Below are 18,644 nucleotides of genomic sequence, written 5' to 3'. Positions count from 1 at the left end.
CAACTTGTAAGAGATTATAGTATAGCAATAAAAAGAAAATCTTTTTTTACACAATAATTCATGATAGATATGGGAGCGGAGCCAATTCCATGACTTTAAAAAAATGGGCCCTAGGACCATGCTAGGGCCTTAGGGACCCTCAAAAAGAGTAGCCACAAGGGCGCAACAAACTTCCAAACAAGAGCACCAAACTTTCAAACAAGAACCCGCTCTTGTGGACACTCTTTTTGAAGGTCCATAGGGCCCTAGCATGGTCCTAGGGCCCATTTTGTCTTCTCTAGCACAAAACAATTCTTCTTTAACCACCATGAATCAATTCAAGAACCATTCACCAACTTGTAACAGATTATAGTATAGTAGCAAAAAGAAAATCTTCTTTTTCCACAATTCATGATAGATATGGGAGCCAAGCTTTTGGCTTTTAAAAAAGGGTCTTAAGACCATGCTAGGGGCCTAGGGATCCTCAACTAGAGTGGCCACAAGGGCACGCAAACTGCCAAACAAGAACCCCTATTTGGCCAAATGTTATTCCCTTGTGGTTCCTCTTTTTGAGTGCCCCCATGGACTTAGCATGGCCCTAGGGCCCTTTATTTCTAGAATTCATGGACAAAATCAATCAACACTTGAAGCCAAAGTCGTGCTTATGAAGACCATTTGAAAATCATACCTCAATAAGTTTATGTTAGAAGATCTTGAGAATGCAACATACACAAGATTGGGATACTTCAAGTCAACCCTAAGGTCTTTGGAAATGCCCAAGAATGATAAATTTAGGTCTTACTTATCAAAATATTGATTCTTACTTTATCATAGCACAAGTTGTTGATTTCTTGTTTTCCAAGAGTACATAATTGGGTAGAGATTCACCTCAAAGTTACTATTTGAGAAGATTAGTTCATTAAAGCTTCTAGTTCATTCCTATGTGTCAAATCTGAATCCTGTTAGAATCTACCAACTTGTAAGGGACTACAATATATAGACCAACTTGTAGATCTCTCTCTCTCTCTCTTTTGCTCTCTAAGAAGGAATCAAGTACTAACACAAGGAAATTCTTCTTTAACACAAGAAAATTCTCCTTGATGTGTAATCAAACAACACAGTTATATCAATATATATTAAGTTTTGGATGGCACAAGTGCATCGTGGGAATTCTGTCAAGGTTTATTCCTTAGATATCATTTAGATATCGGACTCTACTCTATTGTACCTTTTCATGTACAATATAGCCAAAGCAAGAAGCAATTTACACTTAAAATGTTACAAATCTAATTTAGGTTACTGACAAACTCAACAACAACAAAAACAATAGAGTCCAAATTGCTTCTTATTAATCTTGATCAATATATGGTCATGAAGACTATACAAGGGGCATTGTAGTCATAGTTATTGCATCCATTCCATACATAGCGTACTCATTGTAACCTATCACACAAAACTATCTCTAGTGGAGGTGTTCCATGCAAGGTTCCTCATTAGGAAAGAATGTTTTGCTTAGGAAAAGCTATTTCCCTGCTAAGGATCCCTCCATGTTAGCATAATGATTGTTGTGGTGGAGGTGCATTAATGAAATTGCTTGAGGAGAGATTTGTGGCACAAGAAGTGAGTCATGTTATGCCAACATCTTGAGCCATTGTCACAAAGACCACCACTTAACTAACATAGTAAGAGGTCACATGCTTGTACCATGAGGGTTTTGAAACCTGCTCGAACAAAAAAACAAATGAATTCTACATTTGCAAGTTGTATAATAAACACACTTTCTAAGCATATTATGTACAAATTTGCATGTATTTTCATCTAATGTTGACTAAATAGTGCTAAAATATACATTATGATGAGACTACTCACCTCCCCTAAGCATGGATTTGAAGAACCTACCTACAAGATATAACAAAGAAGGTTGTTTTAGAAAAAAAAATGGTATTTAATCTCTATTATGTCAAAGATTAGAAGGTTATGAAAACTTCACAAATTGTTGGACGGGAGCGACTCACACACCCATGAAGTGCATGCAAACACTGCCTAGATCAACATAATGTCAATCGAGGACACAGATGACACGATAGGCACACGGAGGAAATCTCTTTAGCTTGTCAGGCTGAGACCACCCTACACATACAACACTCTGGAAGGCCAACTATAACACAATCAAGAACCTCACCGCTCTCAACTACACCACCTAGCCACATACACACATACAAAAGGTAACTCACCTAATCATGCCAGATTCGTATGAAACTTAAGGAACACCATCCCCTCACTAGGATACACCTGTCCCTACGCTTCTACACTCAAAACCCTCACTCTAAACCCGTCTGCAAAAAACGCGTAGGATGACAGAGCAGAATTTTGAAAGTGCCCGAAACTGAAATTTATGAGTACCTATGCGTATCTTATGTCGCCACGATTCTATATACTACTAGCACGCAGAAAACAGACATCGTTTAATACACTTACGGCCACAAATAGCTCGTAGGTGCATCGGCATGTGCGCTTCATTCGCGTGGAATGCTTGGCATTGTCACGTAGCTCTCCTCGAGCCTACAACAATGATGCAATCGGATCTCCAATGTGTTGAGCGAGTTTGGCGTAGTGAGAGGATGAAGCTCACGCTCACTCTCTTTCTCTCTCACACACAGTAGTCGGCAGCGCTAAAGTTTTGATTATGAAAAAAAAAGTCCTCTTTACAAAATGACCTAGGTACCTTATATACTCAGGCTACCTTAGGTTTAACCAAAAATGGGGTTGAAAGGTTCAAACGGCTTTGTATTTACAATCTGGAAGTGCCATTGCACCCCAGCTTCTGAAACTAGAATAACTACTCATTACAAATGACGTTTATAGCCACAATCTGCAGCATTTCATAACTCGCAAAAGATAAGACTTTGGTACGAAACTTGAGTTTTGTTGTGTTGTTGACCCAGCGGTCAACATTCCCCCCTTCCGCGTTCATGTCGTCCCCGACATGACCTGATTGTCGATGGCGATGTGGTCTTTGCTGTCGTTTTGTTGTTGTAAAGAAAGTATAGACTATAGCCTTTGTAGTAGCTTGTCTTGTTTGTCCAATCCAATGTACATAGTCTTCACATGATTCAGGAAAATCATAATTGATGACAAACTTTATGTCTTTCACATCCACGCCTCCGAGCTGTAGCATCTGTTTCTGTCATTATAGGTCTACTGCCAGATCTAAATTCAAAAAGAACCCAATGTCATTTAACTTTACTCTTATCATCATGGATAGAGAAAGCTCCATCCATCACTTGCTCCAGCAAATCTGTCAATTCGAAGTATTTGTTATTCTCAGAAACAACTTCTACAATCTGTAGAATTGAGTGATTGGCTTTCTGATCTTGTGAGCCAATGACAACTTTGTAAGGATTTTGTAGAAATTGTATGGCTAAACCCTTAACTTCTTTAGGCCAAGTTGCACTCCAATGCAAAGTATGTCTGTCATGCCGAATCCAAGGCTTAATTATTCTAATTTGAGGTTCAAAACCCTGTCGAGCATTCGATGCGCATTATCAAGGACAAGCTTTTGAGATCTTCTGATTACTTTTATGTCTGCTCTTCTTTATTGGGGACTTCTTTGTTCCTGTGCAATCATGTTGTTAGTGTTGTCTGCAGCTGTGTCATTGTAGGCCATTCTTCGACTCGCCATTGAGGAGAAGTATGCTATGATCTGAAATTGGTGCTCCAATTCATTTGTCAATTGATTTGAGTAGCATTTCCTTATTTTTGATGTAGAAGGAATATGTACAAGAGGATGGTGATAGGTGTCTTTAGATTAGGGTCTAAAACCTGGATGACCAAAGGGAAAAAACGCGGTGGGAAAAAAATGCCTTTGGTATACGCTCTTATTGGAGTTGAGCAGTTGAACGTGAAGTACATGTTCATGAAAGGTGAGTGCTTGGGTGAAACACGAAAAGAGTGCCTGATGCAAGTCCCAATTATGGGACACTCTATATGCATATGAGAAATTTGTCACAAAAGCATGCAATGTGAAAGAAGTAGATGATGGGTGTTTCGAGGAATAAATGTAGCACATGTGATATCAAAAGATGTCTCAATAGCTTCCACCTTTCCAAGAAGGGATGTCGGTGTAGAAGTTTCTCCACTCGTCTCTCACTGTGCTCAGTACGTGAGTGTCTTTTGGACCTTCTCCTTCACTTCACCAGACTTAAGTACTTAGACTTCAACTCTTTTGCTCACCTATACCAGCATGAGCGACACAACATAAATATGCTCAACTCTTCCAGCTTGAGCAGTACCTAGAATAGCTAAGACGCTTAGACCACAGAGAATATTACTTGAAGCTTTGGGACTAACACCTCACTCATTTTGTGGCTTAGCTACTCGACTCTGACTTGTATGACTTGTCGGTTGCCTGTTGACACTACTTTGTGACAAGTTCTTCGGCTGTTGTAGTGGCTGCTGAGACATACTTCGTGAAGTTTCATCGTTTTCCTGTACCTTCTTCTCTTTGTAGTGCTCAGGCCTCTCGTCAATCTTTTCTTCATGTGGATTATGGATTTTTTTATTTTTTCTTAATAATAAACAAAGAAAATCTTAAAACAACTCAACAAAAGAAAAATCATTCAAATAGAAATCTAAATGCTATGTACACTATACACATGTCCCTATGGGCTCATATATGGATTTTGTCCCCATACTCCTCTGTAACACTACTATGAGGGCATATACTCTAAATTTCGTCAAAAAATTATCACAATAAAACGCAAAAATTCAATGCATCTCACAAAACATTGCCCTCTAATAGTCATAATGTTAGGTCCGCATTCAGAATGCCTCCCCCCTTCCTATTTGGAGTCATCCTTTACGACAGGGTATCGCAAAGGGTATGTGTTGTGCTTGGGCAATTAAAAGTTGTGCCTATGCAGGCCTTGTAATGTAGCCCTATTATGCATACACAGTCAATGCATGGAAAAGATATATGTTGTGCAAGATTTGGGTATAAGAAATTTGCTTATTGGCGAGGCTTCCTATTCTAAGCAATGTAATTGTCTTTGAAGCTCCTGTATCGTTGCTTGATTGAAGCGACTTGCTCTCTTCTAACTATACTATAATCGTAGGAAGAATTGTAAGAATTCAAGCGACGATGCACTGACAGCAGTTTTGTTGTTCTTCTTTGGGACCCATTTCTTTGCAATTATTGGTTGTTTTGTTGTTGACGCTCGTTTGGGAACCCATACTTGCCCGTGCTTCGTTTGTGTTTGAAGAGACTTCTTCGGGATCCACCTTTTTGTTGTGTGAGTCGACAGTGGTCTTTGCTTCAGCCCTTGTACGCTTGGTTGGGGACGGGAGTTAGGCTTTGAAAGTTGATACTGTGGTTGTTTTGGAATCCAAATGAATTCCTGACTTTTTCGTGCTTGAATCATCTTCTTTGGAGCCCAAACCTGAGTTGTGAAAGCTTGCAATTTTGTGATATTCTTACTCGTTCGTGCACGCTTTCCTTGTTTTTGTTTTGGTGTTGGATCTTGTGATTTGTCATTAGAGATCTTTATCTTCTTGATCCATATCTGTTTTTGGTCGATCTGGCTTTTTGGTATCCAGATTTGTCGAGCTTTTTGGCTTTGACTTGTTGTCCTGTTCTTTTGACCTGTCATGGTTGTTGCTGAAGGGGTTGGTGATAGTCATGGCATGAGTTGATGATAGGGGATGTCGTAAGATTCATCAATATCGCTACTATCCTCAGCAAGGTTGACTTCTTGTACTTTCCCTTGATTTTTTGGCTGGTAGTGGAAAGTTACTGTCTGTTTGCTTGTGGGTGGTAGTTTCTTGAAGGACTTTTCTAGCCCATTGATTAGAGCATTGTTAGCTCGTTGCTCTGGTCGTATTCCTCCTAGCTGAGTCTTTGCCCTTATTAGGAGCCATGTATGAGGATGATTGTGGTGGCTGTGTCTTCACGGAGGACTTTGGAATCCACTTTTGATGCACTTTATTCGTGTAGCGATGACATTGATTCCCGGGTCGTTGATCTTCTTGAAGCTTGAAGTGTTCTACCGAGTCATAGAACTCGTCGTCTTCTTCATCTTTTGATTCTCCACATTTCTTTGTTTGCTCCTTATTTCGAGAGCTTGTTGATGTCTGGATCTCTTCGTTTTCCTGGATTACACTCACTAAGATGTGTTCCCATCCAAAAGGCTCTAACTCTTCTTCAGAAAATGGTTCTGGGATATAGTCCCTATCCTCTATAAGTCGCTCTATGATACATTCCTCACGTTTCAAGCTACCACATTGTGAAGCTCCACACATCCACAGTTCTTTAGGCTTACCTAACCAAGCTGGAAGTTCTGATCCTACTACTGTGGCGGAATCAAACTCCTCTACCGGTGTTCTCGTCACATCCCTATAGCTATGGTCCCTCAAGTTTATCTTTGTTATGGTTTCCATATGTCTCAGGTATATATGGTCATAACCCCAATCTTGGACCATTTTCAATTGTCGCATGAATGGTCTTCCCAGAATGATGTCATAGTTGTTCTTCTTGCCAAAGTCAACAACAGCAAAAGTGTGTTCATATTCAATGCCACAAGAAGTAACAAGTACTTTTTCTAGCAGTCCTAGGGGCTTTTCCTTGTGTCCGTCTGCAAGCTGCAAGGTCATTCGTGTGGATATCAAGGAAGGTTTTCCCCATTTTTTCCAAACCTCTTTGGTTGCAATGGCCACACCAGCTCCACTGTCAAGGATTGCCATGGTTTTTACACCATTGAATTCCATAGGAAGGGTGGTGTTTCCATCTTCTCCCTCGTAATACTCGCCTACCTTGTTTAATGGCACTGGCCTAGTATTTAGTTGAGGCATTTCAAGCTCTTTGATGCCTTCCTCGATTTGAGTCATTGGGGTTTTTACAACAAATTTCTCTAGACATTTACCAATATTAGCCCACATGTTTGGTCTTATTCTGAGCAACTCGGCTAACATTATTGTACAAATGACTGGGGTAGATAGAATATCTACTAGCCCCTTTGAATCGATGGCCTTGTTGGGAGACAGTCTCTTTGATGGGACTGCAACCACATCTGACTTAGTCTCGTACTCTCCCATGTAGGACGGTAGTGTTCTTAGCGAATGGGGTTGACTATCCATAGATTGTACAGATCCTTTGTCGCCCCAACATGATTGCACGTCTAGATTCATTTGAGATCCAGTCTCAAATTCCTCTATTGGTGGTAGAAACACTCCTCGTTCATCACCAGTCTTGTCTACTCGTCTTCTTAGGTCATCGGCTTCATTGGCCTCTCTGACTTGTTTCCACAATTCGTCAAGACCATCTATCTCTTTACAATCCTCACTTATAGCTTGGTGAAATCCCTCGGAAGAGTTATCCATGGTATTCAGTACTATCCTTGGTTCTAATGCTAGGTCTTTGAGGTTTGGTCTGTGTTCATGACTAGAATCTGGCTCTTTTAGTTCCTGGTTTGGTGGGATTACTTGTGTAGGCATGACACGGATCACATCCTCAGGTTTTGCAACTGGTGGTTCTAGTAAAGCTTGGGCTGTTTGAATCATTTTCTGGCACATTTCAAACCTTTGCTTTTCTAGTTCCGCATAGGGATATGTCATCCACCTGTGTTCTTGGGTTTGGTTGTTTTTGAGCCTCACATCATAGGCTTTCAAGAGGGCATCTAATGTCTCATTAACCTTCTCTACCAACACAGATCCTCCGGAACTAGCACTTCTCGGTTTCTCATCCGTGGATGGTTCTTCTAGAGGTTTAACCATATGTGTAAGAGAAGGTGCCTCCTTTTCCTCATGTTGTTTCATCTTCTCCTCAGCTTCAGTAAGCTTCTCAGCTAGGGATTTTTGCTCTCGTTCCCTGCGTGCTTTCATCCTAGTCTTTCTAGCTTTCCAACTATTTCATTTGCTCTTGGTTTTCTGACTAGGTGCGTGTGTCTTTGGTCCATCATCTGTCTTTGGACTCATGTCACTTTCCGTGTTCTTTGTCTCTGGATTCTCATCAGCTTTCTTTTGAGCTTGTGCTCTCGTAACCACTTGAACTGGTACGACATTTTCATTTTCTGAGCTACTAGGTAGCTGAACAATCCCTAATACATTTGTCGTGATTTTCCTGATTTGGTTTGGTTTTTTTGGGCAATCGGGGATCAAGTGAGTGATGCCACACTCAAGACAATAGGCATTTACTTCAGTGATCTTCGTATGAGGACATTGTTTGACCAAGTGGTTGTCACGACTTTTGTGACAATCTGTCTCTGGTTGAGGAGATTCTTTTAGCATTTCCTCTTGGCTATAAGCAAGCTTTGACCTAGATAAGCCGCTATTTGCAATGAATCGCAATGTCTTTTCGTCCATTTCATACCTTCTTTATTTCGATTGAAACCCAAGAGGTGGAGGTTGTACCGGCCTCACCACTCCATGTGTTTCTCTCACATTTTGTTGCTTCGAAGGGTAGTAATCACTCTGGTTGCCAGACCACATTGTAGCTGGTATTGGCGTTGGTTTATTTGATGCTTCCATCATTGGCATGTATCTCATGTCTACCGGCATTCTAGCACCTGGCAACGGAGGTTGTTGTCCTAAGACAAGTTGTGGCCTTAAAACTCCTATTGGTCCTGGTGCATTCCCCGTAATGTATCTAGGTGGAGTAGGTGCTTTTGGAACAGGTTGTACATACCTCTCCCTAGCATTTTCCATGCTATAATAGCACTCTTCCCCCGTATGGTTCGTCCATTTTCTCTCAATTTCACACCACTTCGGCTCTCCCGAATCAGACCTTACAAGAGGAATCAACCTCTTGACCAAGTCATCGATAAGCTTTTCTTGATCAATAGGTTCCATTGGCTTGGCAATGGACTCACTTATCTGTGAAACACTGTGCTGAGAGGATGTGTCATCTCCTTGACTCTTTAAGTCCTTTTCTTTGTATGCCTCACAGTTATCCACTAGATAAAGAGCTTCTTTGATCAACTCGTTTAGCGTCATCCTCCTTATCATATGCAGATCCTTCTGAAGGCCCGCATGTCTCATTTCCTGGATAAAGATCAGCATCAGTCGTGCTTGCGTAGGTAATTCAGCTCTCGGACAGAGCTTAACATATCTCTTGAGCCGTAATGATGCTTTGCGTACTGATTCGTCCTCTTTCTGTTTGAATCTATGGATTTGTGAGACCGTGTTGTGAGCAATGCCTTTTGGCGAGAATTCTTCAATAAATTCCTCAAACAACTCATCTAGGGTCTCAAAATCCCATTTTTCCACCGAGTCAAACCATGTAGCTGCATCATCTTCTAGAGTCAATCCAAATCCCGCAAACTGTGTTGCAAAATCTGAAACTTCCTCTACTCTAATCACTCTTCTAAAAGCCGTTACGTGATCTCTCGGATCTTTATCTCCGGAGTATTTTCTGTTTACCCATTTCTGGACTTGGGATGGTCTAACTCGTCAATTGTCTACAAGTTTAACCAGGTATTCTCTCAATCCTTCTCTCGTTATCGCTCTTGAAGGGAATCCTGGTGGCTCTCTTCTTGGAATTCCTATAGGAATTATCGTGTTTGGTGGAGGCATTTGTGGTCCTTCATTGACCAAATATCCACCTCTTTCTAGTACAGTCTGTGGATTTGTGATTTCTACAACTCTGTATTCTCGCCCATACTTGTCGACAACTATAGATCTCCATTAACAGTCGACCCCGTATGTGTAGACATATAAGAGCTTGTAATCCGTTATCTCTTCTAGGTATGGATCTGAGCACCTATAAAGATTGACCTCATAGTCGTCAATGTATCTATATAGTCCTTCACTCTCATGACCAATCATCCAAACTCTCTCAACAAGATGGATCTTTATCAATTGCAAGTTTGGAAGATCCATTGTGGGAGGATATTCCTCTATCGTTGGGATCTCCAAGCTTGTGGAAGCTGCGTTTGAATCTAGGGTAGACATGATTTCTTGGCTTAAGAGCTTTTGCTTGGTTCAAGTAGACTTAGTCCACTGTGTTCAAGTGCTTTGGTTAGGGAAAAGTCAAAACTATGTCCAAAACCGCAACCGTTTCGTCACAATTCTTGCAAATTGTCGCTTTCAGACACCCCTAACTTCCGGATGTATTTTGAGGCCTTAAACGATGTTTTGATATAAAAACTTTTCCGATCCGATACCGTTTGTGAAAGTTATGGCTAAAATAGTGAAATGCAGTTTAGAATCGTCAAAATTACAGTTGGACCCTAAAACTGGCATAGAGACATCCTACGCGTAGGATGTCTATATGCTCATAATTTAACAAAATTTGGTCCATAGACTCCCCTTAAGTCCAGCAACACAATGGTATGCTCAGATTTTCATTTGGACCTAAAAATGGCCTTGAGACATCCTACGCGTAGGATGTCTTTTTGCTCAGAATGACTTGAAATTTTCACCCCAGATTCTCCGTGATGTGCTGATCACAGTGGTGTGCTCATAGGTTGATTTGGAGTCCTAAATCAAGCTGGAGACATCCTACGTGTAGGATGTCTTTTTGCTCTGTTTCAACTCAAACTTGCACTGTAGCTTCCCCTTGATGTGCTAAACTCACAGCTATTTTTACTTTTTGATTCTGACACCTATAGGTTGGTCAAATGATCAAGAATCTGTTCCAGAAGCCTGATGTCTGTTCTAATGAATTCCCAAGTCAAATCAACTCCAAATTGGACCAAATTTGCCTAGGACGCTTATCTAAGGCTATATGACAGCATGGTATGGTCACAGGAGAATTTTGGTTTCAGAATCATGCAGTAGACATCCTACGCGCAGGATGTCTTTTTGCTCAGAAGGAACCCAAACTTGGACCAAAGATCCCCCTAGTCTTTAGCAACCCATTGGTATGCTTAGATTTGAGTTTGGATGTCAAAAGACCCCAAAACTAGCTATTCTTGCCTTTTTTCAGTAAAAAATGCTAAAGTCTGTTCAATCTTCCTTTCACTGACCCAAATGAGATGAAATTTATCACATGCACTCAATACAACATTTAGAACATGCCTTTGGAGTCATCTTATGGTTTGGTTTCAAAATTAGGCTTTGGACACAATTTGGGTAGGATGTCTGGCAATTCTTGTCTTTTGGCTTTGATCTGTCAAAATTTGGTCAAATTTCCACTTTCCAGGTGAAAATAGGGTAAAACCTACCTTCTAAACACAATGGTAACCTCATATTTTCCAAAAAGTGCCCAGATCACTCTGTAGACATCCTACGCGTAGGATGTCTACTGCTTATTTTTTGAGACTGAAGTGTCCCTGATGCTTCCTTATGCTCTCAGCAAGTGCAAGTATGCTTCACAATTGCAAAACCATGCAAAAATCACTCAATTTAAGCCTTTTCTGAATTTTTACGTTTTTTGACTCCGCCTTTTGGCTTTTGGTCAACAAAAATAGGGAAAAACACTCAAGTCAATATGTTACTAGGGTAAAACCTACCCTCTGAACACACGGGTGCAGTCAAAATTTTCAAATTTGGTCTCCAGAAGCCCCTTGAGACATCCTACGCGTAGGATGTCTATGTTTACAAAATTGCAGGTTTTCTTCACAGAACCCTTGCAAATGCTCTTTTATATGCACAACATCAATCAGTCATACAAAAATATCCACAAAAGCTTGTTTAATGCATTTTTACCCTCAAAAGCACACTTTTCCGCGATTTCAAATGCAATCAAGCACTTTAGCAAATAATTCAGTGCTGAATAGCTCTAGATCAGAATCGGATCACTTACCTAAAGCTACTCCTACAAATCATATGGGGTTTTGCATCTATGAGTAGAAAAACGCTTCACTACCACTAGTAAACGCTTTTATCACCTCACAAATCACTCGACCACCAAAAACTACTCTAATCCACAGATCCTAACTAAACCTATCTAGTCGCAGACCCTCGACAAGACACACGCTTCCTGGCTATCCACTTGATCGCGGAATATCCTCTCTCGGATCCACTTAAGAAAAACGCTTTCTTTAGCCAAAACTAAATCAAGCAACCATCACACGAGTGTTAGTAGGAAACCTACTTAGGTCCTTGTGTCCCCGGCAACGGCGCCAATGTTGGACGGGAGCGACTCACACACCCATGAAGTACATGCAAACACTACCTAGATCAACATAATGTCAATCGAGGACACAGATGACACGATAGGCACATGGAGGAAATATTTTTAGCTTGTCAGGCTGAGACCATCCTACACATGCAACACTCTGGAAGGCCAACTATACCACAATCAATAACCGCACCGCTCTCAACTACACCACCTAGCCACATACACACATACAAAAGGTAACTCACCTAATCATGCCAGATTCGTATGAAACTTAAGGAACACCATCCCCTCACTAGGATACACCTGTCCCTACGCTTCTACACTCAAAACCCTCACTCTAAACCCGTCTGCAAAAAACGCGTAGGATGACAGAGCAGAATTTTGAAAGTGCCCGAAACTGAAATTTATGAGTACCTATGTGTAGCTTATGTCGCCACGATTCTATAGACTACTAGCACGCAGAAAACAGACATCGTTTAATACACTTACGACCACAAATAGCTCGTAGATGCGTCGGCGTGTGCGCTTCGTCTCGCGTGGAATGCTTGGCGTTGTTGCATAGCTCTCCTCGAGCCTACAACAATGGTGCAGTCGGATCTCCAATGTGTTGAGCGAGCCTTGCGTAACGAGAGGATGAAGCTCACGCTCACTCTCTTTCTCTCTCTCACACAGTAGACGGCAGCGCTAAAGTTTTGATTATGAAAAAAAAAGTCATCTTTACAAAATGACATAGGTACCTTATATACTAAGGCTACTTTAGGTTTAACCAAAAATGGGGTTGAAAGGTTCAAATGGCTTTGTATTTACAATCTGGAAGTGCCATTGCACCCCGGCTTCTGAAACTAGAATAACTACTCATTACAAATGACGTTTATAGCCATAATCTGCAGCATTTCATAACTCGCAAAGGAGAAGACTTTGGTACGAAACTTGAGTTTTGTTGTGTTGTTGACCCAACGGTCAACACAAATGAAATCCAAGGAGATGAGTAAGTGTGTGTGTGTGTGTGTGCGATATGTGTGTGTGGTATGAAAACTTCACAATGAAATCCAAGGAGATGAGTGAGTGCATGTGTGTGTATGATGTGTGTGTGTGCGCGCGCGTTGTGTGTGCTGGGTATAGGCTATCGCTTACATTATCCCAATAGGCATGCCTTCCCTCTCTCAATATATTGAAGAAACATCGAGAGACTTCTTAAAGTAGGATGGGAGTGGCGGTCGCATGGGTACAAATGTTATCCACTCAACGGTTGACATTGGTGTCAACCTGTAGCACGACATTGTTGTCATGACCTTTGGTCACACGTGTTTGATCACCCACATGTGACACTTTTGATGCAAAATCTATGGGTAAGTAAATATACACATTGTGGTGTGCAAGTATAATGGTTTGTAAGATTGTTAAGCACTATGGCTATTAAACTTCAGGATGAAATGGAGGAAGGCAATGGAAGGGAGAAGAGGGAGGGAGGGGAAGAGGAGACGAAGAGAAGAGGAGAGGGAGAGTGCGCGCGCACACACATACATACAGAGTAGAGGAGAGAGAAAGGAGAGGAGAGGGAGAAGGAGAGGTAGGAGAGGGAGAGGGTTACTTTTTTGGAGGGAAAAGAAAAATTCAAAATTTAGCCTTCTAGTGAGGGTAAGTAAAAAAAAAGGTCAAAAAATGTTTTTTTTGATATGTATATAGGTTGAGAGGAACTTTTAAGTAGAAAATATGTGAAAATGGGATTTTTTAAAAAAAAACTCTTTTCTTTGCTTGGGTTTATGCATGTTTTTGATGATGTGGCATGGGAAAGGGATGGAAGTAGTAGTTAATGCCACAACACCTTTTTCCCATCACTTTCAAAGAGCTAGACAGAGAAAGGGACCTCTACGAGGACCAGAGCCTACATGCCCCTAAAAAAAATCCTAGAGAATCCTACTCAAAAGTAGCTTATTGAATAGACTTGTCCCCCAAAGTCTACACAAATTTAGCCTTATAGTAGTCAAGTGTTAAGATGTTGTATGAGAGCCTCACATCCACCTATGCAATTTTAGTGAGGTGTCAATTATGTTGATTGAATATGGTGAATTTTTTTGTTACCAAGCAGCCATGCAAATGGATGACAAGTTGAAGTGGGAGCAAGCTATGCAATTTGAGGGATGACTTAATTGTGAGCACTAAGACTTGGGATTTGGTGAATTTCCCCACTGGAAAGAAAGACACTCCTTGCAAAAGGATTTACAAGATAATGGTACATCAAGAGATGTGATGCCTACGAACAAGGTTAGAGTTGTTGCTAAGGGATTTGCACAACAAAAAGGCATATATTTCAATGTTATCTTTTTGCTTGTGCTCAAGATAACTACCTTGCATATTGTGCTTGGATTAGTAGCTACTAGTGAGAGGACTTAGAATTGGTCTAAATTGATGTGAAGATGACTTTCCTTCACGGAGATCTCCATGATGATGTGTATATGTAGCAACTTGAGAGATTTGTGGTTTTAAAGGTGGATAGCACTTGGTATGTAAAATGTAGAACGCTCTTTAGAACTTGAGGTAAGGATCTAAGAAATGGTATCAGAAGTTTGATACATTCATGCAATCTCATGGTTATAAGATAAGTTAAGAGGATCAATGCTTATACACAAGAAAATTTAGTTTGCTTATTGTCATTTTGTATGTTGATGGCATGCTTATTGCTGTAAAATCCACTCACAAGATTGCCAATTTGAAGCAACTATTAAGTCATATTTTTGCTATGAAGGATTTAGGAGGAGCTAGTCACCTTCTTGTTGTATGCACATTAAAGGAGACGAGAGTTAAAAGATTACTAGATTGTCTCAAGAAGCATAATTCAAAAGGTTTTGCATAATTTCAATATGCAAAGAGAAAAGGCATCGAGTACCCCATTTTTTACATATACGAAGTTCGGATGCTGGTACGGAAGAGATGAAAAATGTGTCATATTCCTTAGCAGTTGGCAATGTTATGTATGTGATGGTCGCAACGAGGTCGTACATTGCATTTGCAGTGGGAGTGGTGAGTCGCTATACGAAAAATCATGGCAAGAAACATTTGGAAGCAGTGAAATATATCCTCAGATACTTGAAAGGTATGTCAAGTAAGTGCTTATGCTTTGGGACAAGAGATGCATCCATTGTTGGATATATGGATGCAGATAATGTAGGAAATGTAGACAACTGAAGGTGTACATCTTGCTATGAAGGATCTAATTTTTGGAGGTCATGTCTTCAAGATTGCACATCCTCTTTCACTACAAAGTCTAAGTATGTTGCAACATCAGATGCCATTAAGGAAGCAATTCTAGTGGTACATTGTGATATTCATATTGCAATTCCTTTGGGAAAGAATCCAGTGTTTCATGTGAAAACAAAAAACATTGATGTGAGGTATAACTTCATTTGGAATGCCTCGACAAAAAAGCGGATTGGACTAGTCAAAGTCCACACCAATGACAATCATGCACATGCTCTTACAAAGAGCCTAGCCTTGGAGTTGTTTTCACATTACATTGACTTGATGAGTGTAGGCTGAAGCCACTGACATGACTTCACACATGTACATGTTTTACACATATTACTTGTTTTTTAACACCTAGGGCTACATTTGCCTTTAAGTGGGAGGTTGTTGGGATAAAGGAAACTACGACAAGGCGACTCGTCATGGTTGGTTGCCTGGAATACCCATCACTAACACATCATTATGTACTTTGTGGATAATAGAGAAGAGGAGTTCCATGACTACTATGCATGTGCTCCACTAGATCAATGTGTACCTCTCTCTCTCTCTCTCTCTCTCTCTCTCTCTCTCTCTCTCTCTCTCTCTCTCTCTCTCTCTCTCTCTCTCTCTCTCTCTCTCTCTCTCTCTCTCTCTCTCTCTCTCTCTCTGTGTGTGTGTGTGCTCAGTCCAGCGCGGCCTCTGCCCCTTAGGCTTGAAACTCTGCTCAGTCCAGCGCTACCTCCGCCCATAAGCTTGAAGCCCTACTCTGCATAGCACGGCTGTTTTGGCTGTTGTACGGCCCCGACCTCTACTGTACGACACTGACCCGGTTCTGCTACACTTGGCTCTGCGAAGATCTGGTACGAGCTTGGCTCATCAGCCGCCCACTCAACCCAAGCCCAATCTAACCTCACCCAATCTATTCGGTCTGATCCAAGCTCTATTTACCCGAGCTCTGTGACTTCACCCAAGCTCTAAAGTTAACATTTGATTTTGGGAAGAGTATGTTCTCACCAAAGAATCCAGCGAGGGAAAAGACGACGATCAACAAACCATTGGGAAGGGTACCGGATAGTTTTGCTGCTGTCCTTGCGGCCCCGAGCAAGACGGATCGCATTGGACAGTTGCAAGCTGCCCTCGACATGGTCATGGACGAAAATCGTGACATCAAAGCGCGCCTTAGCACGCTCGAGGCACGATTTGACTCCATGATCGGGCTCACAACAGACAAGGTGAAGGAAGTCGAAGAAAAGGTCACTCAAGTTCACACGATCGCAATCGCCAAAGTGGAAACCTGTGTGAAAACAGAAATAAGGGAACATCAACTTCAAGAAGAGAATGCCCTCAAGCTTCACATCGGAGGGCTGCCCCAAGCCTGGGATGAGTGCCAACAGGATTTCTGCAAGTTAATCGATCTTCTGAATGAGACTCTCGAACCGGTCCATGTCGACTACGATGTAGTAGAATGTATCGTCAACAAGTTCAACACCAAGCGCACACCTAGTGGACACGCTATTCTTGAGTTCAAAGACAAAGAGGAGCGGCTCCGACTACTCCAGCAATCACGTCTACTTCGAGACACCAGGTTTTGGATCGCCGAAGAACTCACCCCGACACAAGTCAAGCACAAAAGTGAAGAGTTGAAAAAAGTACGTGAAGCACGAGCCAAAGGCAAGTGGGCAGTATATCGCGGAGGGAAGGCCATCATCCAGCAGTTTCGAACCCCTAAACCAGCCCCTGATCCATAGGACCCCCCCTTATACTTTTCTTTTTCTTTTGATGGATCCTCAGTCCTTAACTGATGTGTATCGACTGCCCCTACTTAGAAGAAGCGGCTGTACTGTTTTGATTTTGGTCCCATGGGTCATATCTGACCTCCGAGGACGATAATTCAATATCTCTCTCTCTCTCTCTCTCTCTCTCTCTCTCTCTCTCTCTCTCTCTCTCTCTCTCCCCTTTTTCGTGTGCTCTCCATGCCCACACAATTGTTCCTTTCATTTCTCACATACCCCCAACTAGGGAAAAACAAGCCCAAGTCAAAAACTCCATGCATTGCCTAGTTGCTTTAACTTGTCTCTCTTTGATTGGGGGATTAGGGAAACCCTAACGAACCTGGAAAAAGTAAAAGTGTTGGCCTAGAATCCCTAGTGAGCTCCATATTCTAAACCAAGCCTTCTTGATCCTTAGAAACCTTGATATATGGAGTTCTATCCACTCAAGTCAATACTAGTGTGATGAACCTCATTCATACAAAGGGTTAGGGAGGACCTAAATAATTGGAGGCATGTCTCTTGTTTGACTTTTATGTATAAGGTATATGAATTGCCCTTAGCTAGGAGACTATCCCCACTCATGGACTCTATAATCTTGAAGGATCAAAATGTTATAATAAAGGAAGATTTATCTTGGATGCAATATTGACTTAGTGTGAAGGTATGGCTATGTTTTCTCCAATCAAGATTATATCTTTTTCCAAAATAGACTTTAATGAGGTTATGATAGAATATAATGCGAATCTATTTTTTAATGTCTACATTTTAATGGGCTAGGCAAGAAGTTTACTAGTTTTGTTCATGTTTTATTTGGGATGACAATGGAAAAAGTAGCAATCAATGGTTCAGAGACCCTTTCACTGAAGTTATTTATATAAAAATGTTAATTAGGCAAGGTTGCCCTTGACACCTGTTATCTTTGCTACTACCTATAACTCTCTTGGGTAGTTAATATGCACTAGTACGGCCGGCCGCCTTCGGTGGCCTCTCTCTCTCCCCCTCTCCCCCTCTCCCCCTCACTCATATAAACTGGAACTCACCGGATGCAGCAAACTTTGACACGTGGCACTGAAAAACCAGTCTCCTTAATATATAGTATAGATGAGAAAGGGTTTAAGATTTCAGGTTCCCCTAGAGTCTTGTGATTGCAATATCTTGTAGGTGACACAAACTCTATTATGTATTAAGATCAAATAGTGGACACCTTATTGTATTATTGAGATCCTTCCGCCTCACTGGAAAAATCATCATCAATCAAGGCAAAACAAGGTATGGAGCATGATCTAACAATGTCCCTAAAGTTGTGTTGGATGCAAATTGTTTCCGTTTTTTATGGTTAGATTTTTTGGCTTCTAGGTCTACTTATGGGCCTCAAGTTTCTAGCATACAAGGATGGAAATGAATCTTGGAAAATTTTAAGAGCAAACTCAAAAGGTAGATGGATGCATCATACACTCTTCTCCAAGTTTTTTATTCCCAAACAATACTTGCTTCAAATATATTCCTTTTTATATCTTTTGATGGTGCCCTTTCAAAATCAAAACAATTTGTCGTTGCTATGGCCAAAAGATTTGTGGGGTAATCTAATTAGGAAAATTCATTAAGCGGCCTATTCT

This window comes from Adiantum capillus-veneris, chromosome 23 (genome assembly GCF_014529385.1).
Source record: "Adiantum capillus-veneris isolate H3 chromosome 23, ASM1452938v2, whole genome shotgun sequence".
In the NCBI taxonomy this organism is placed as follows: domain Eukaryota; kingdom Viridiplantae; phylum Streptophyta; class Polypodiopsida; order Polypodiales; family Pteridaceae; genus Adiantum; species Adiantum capillus-veneris.
Note: the sequence above shows the minus strand (reverse complement) of the source record.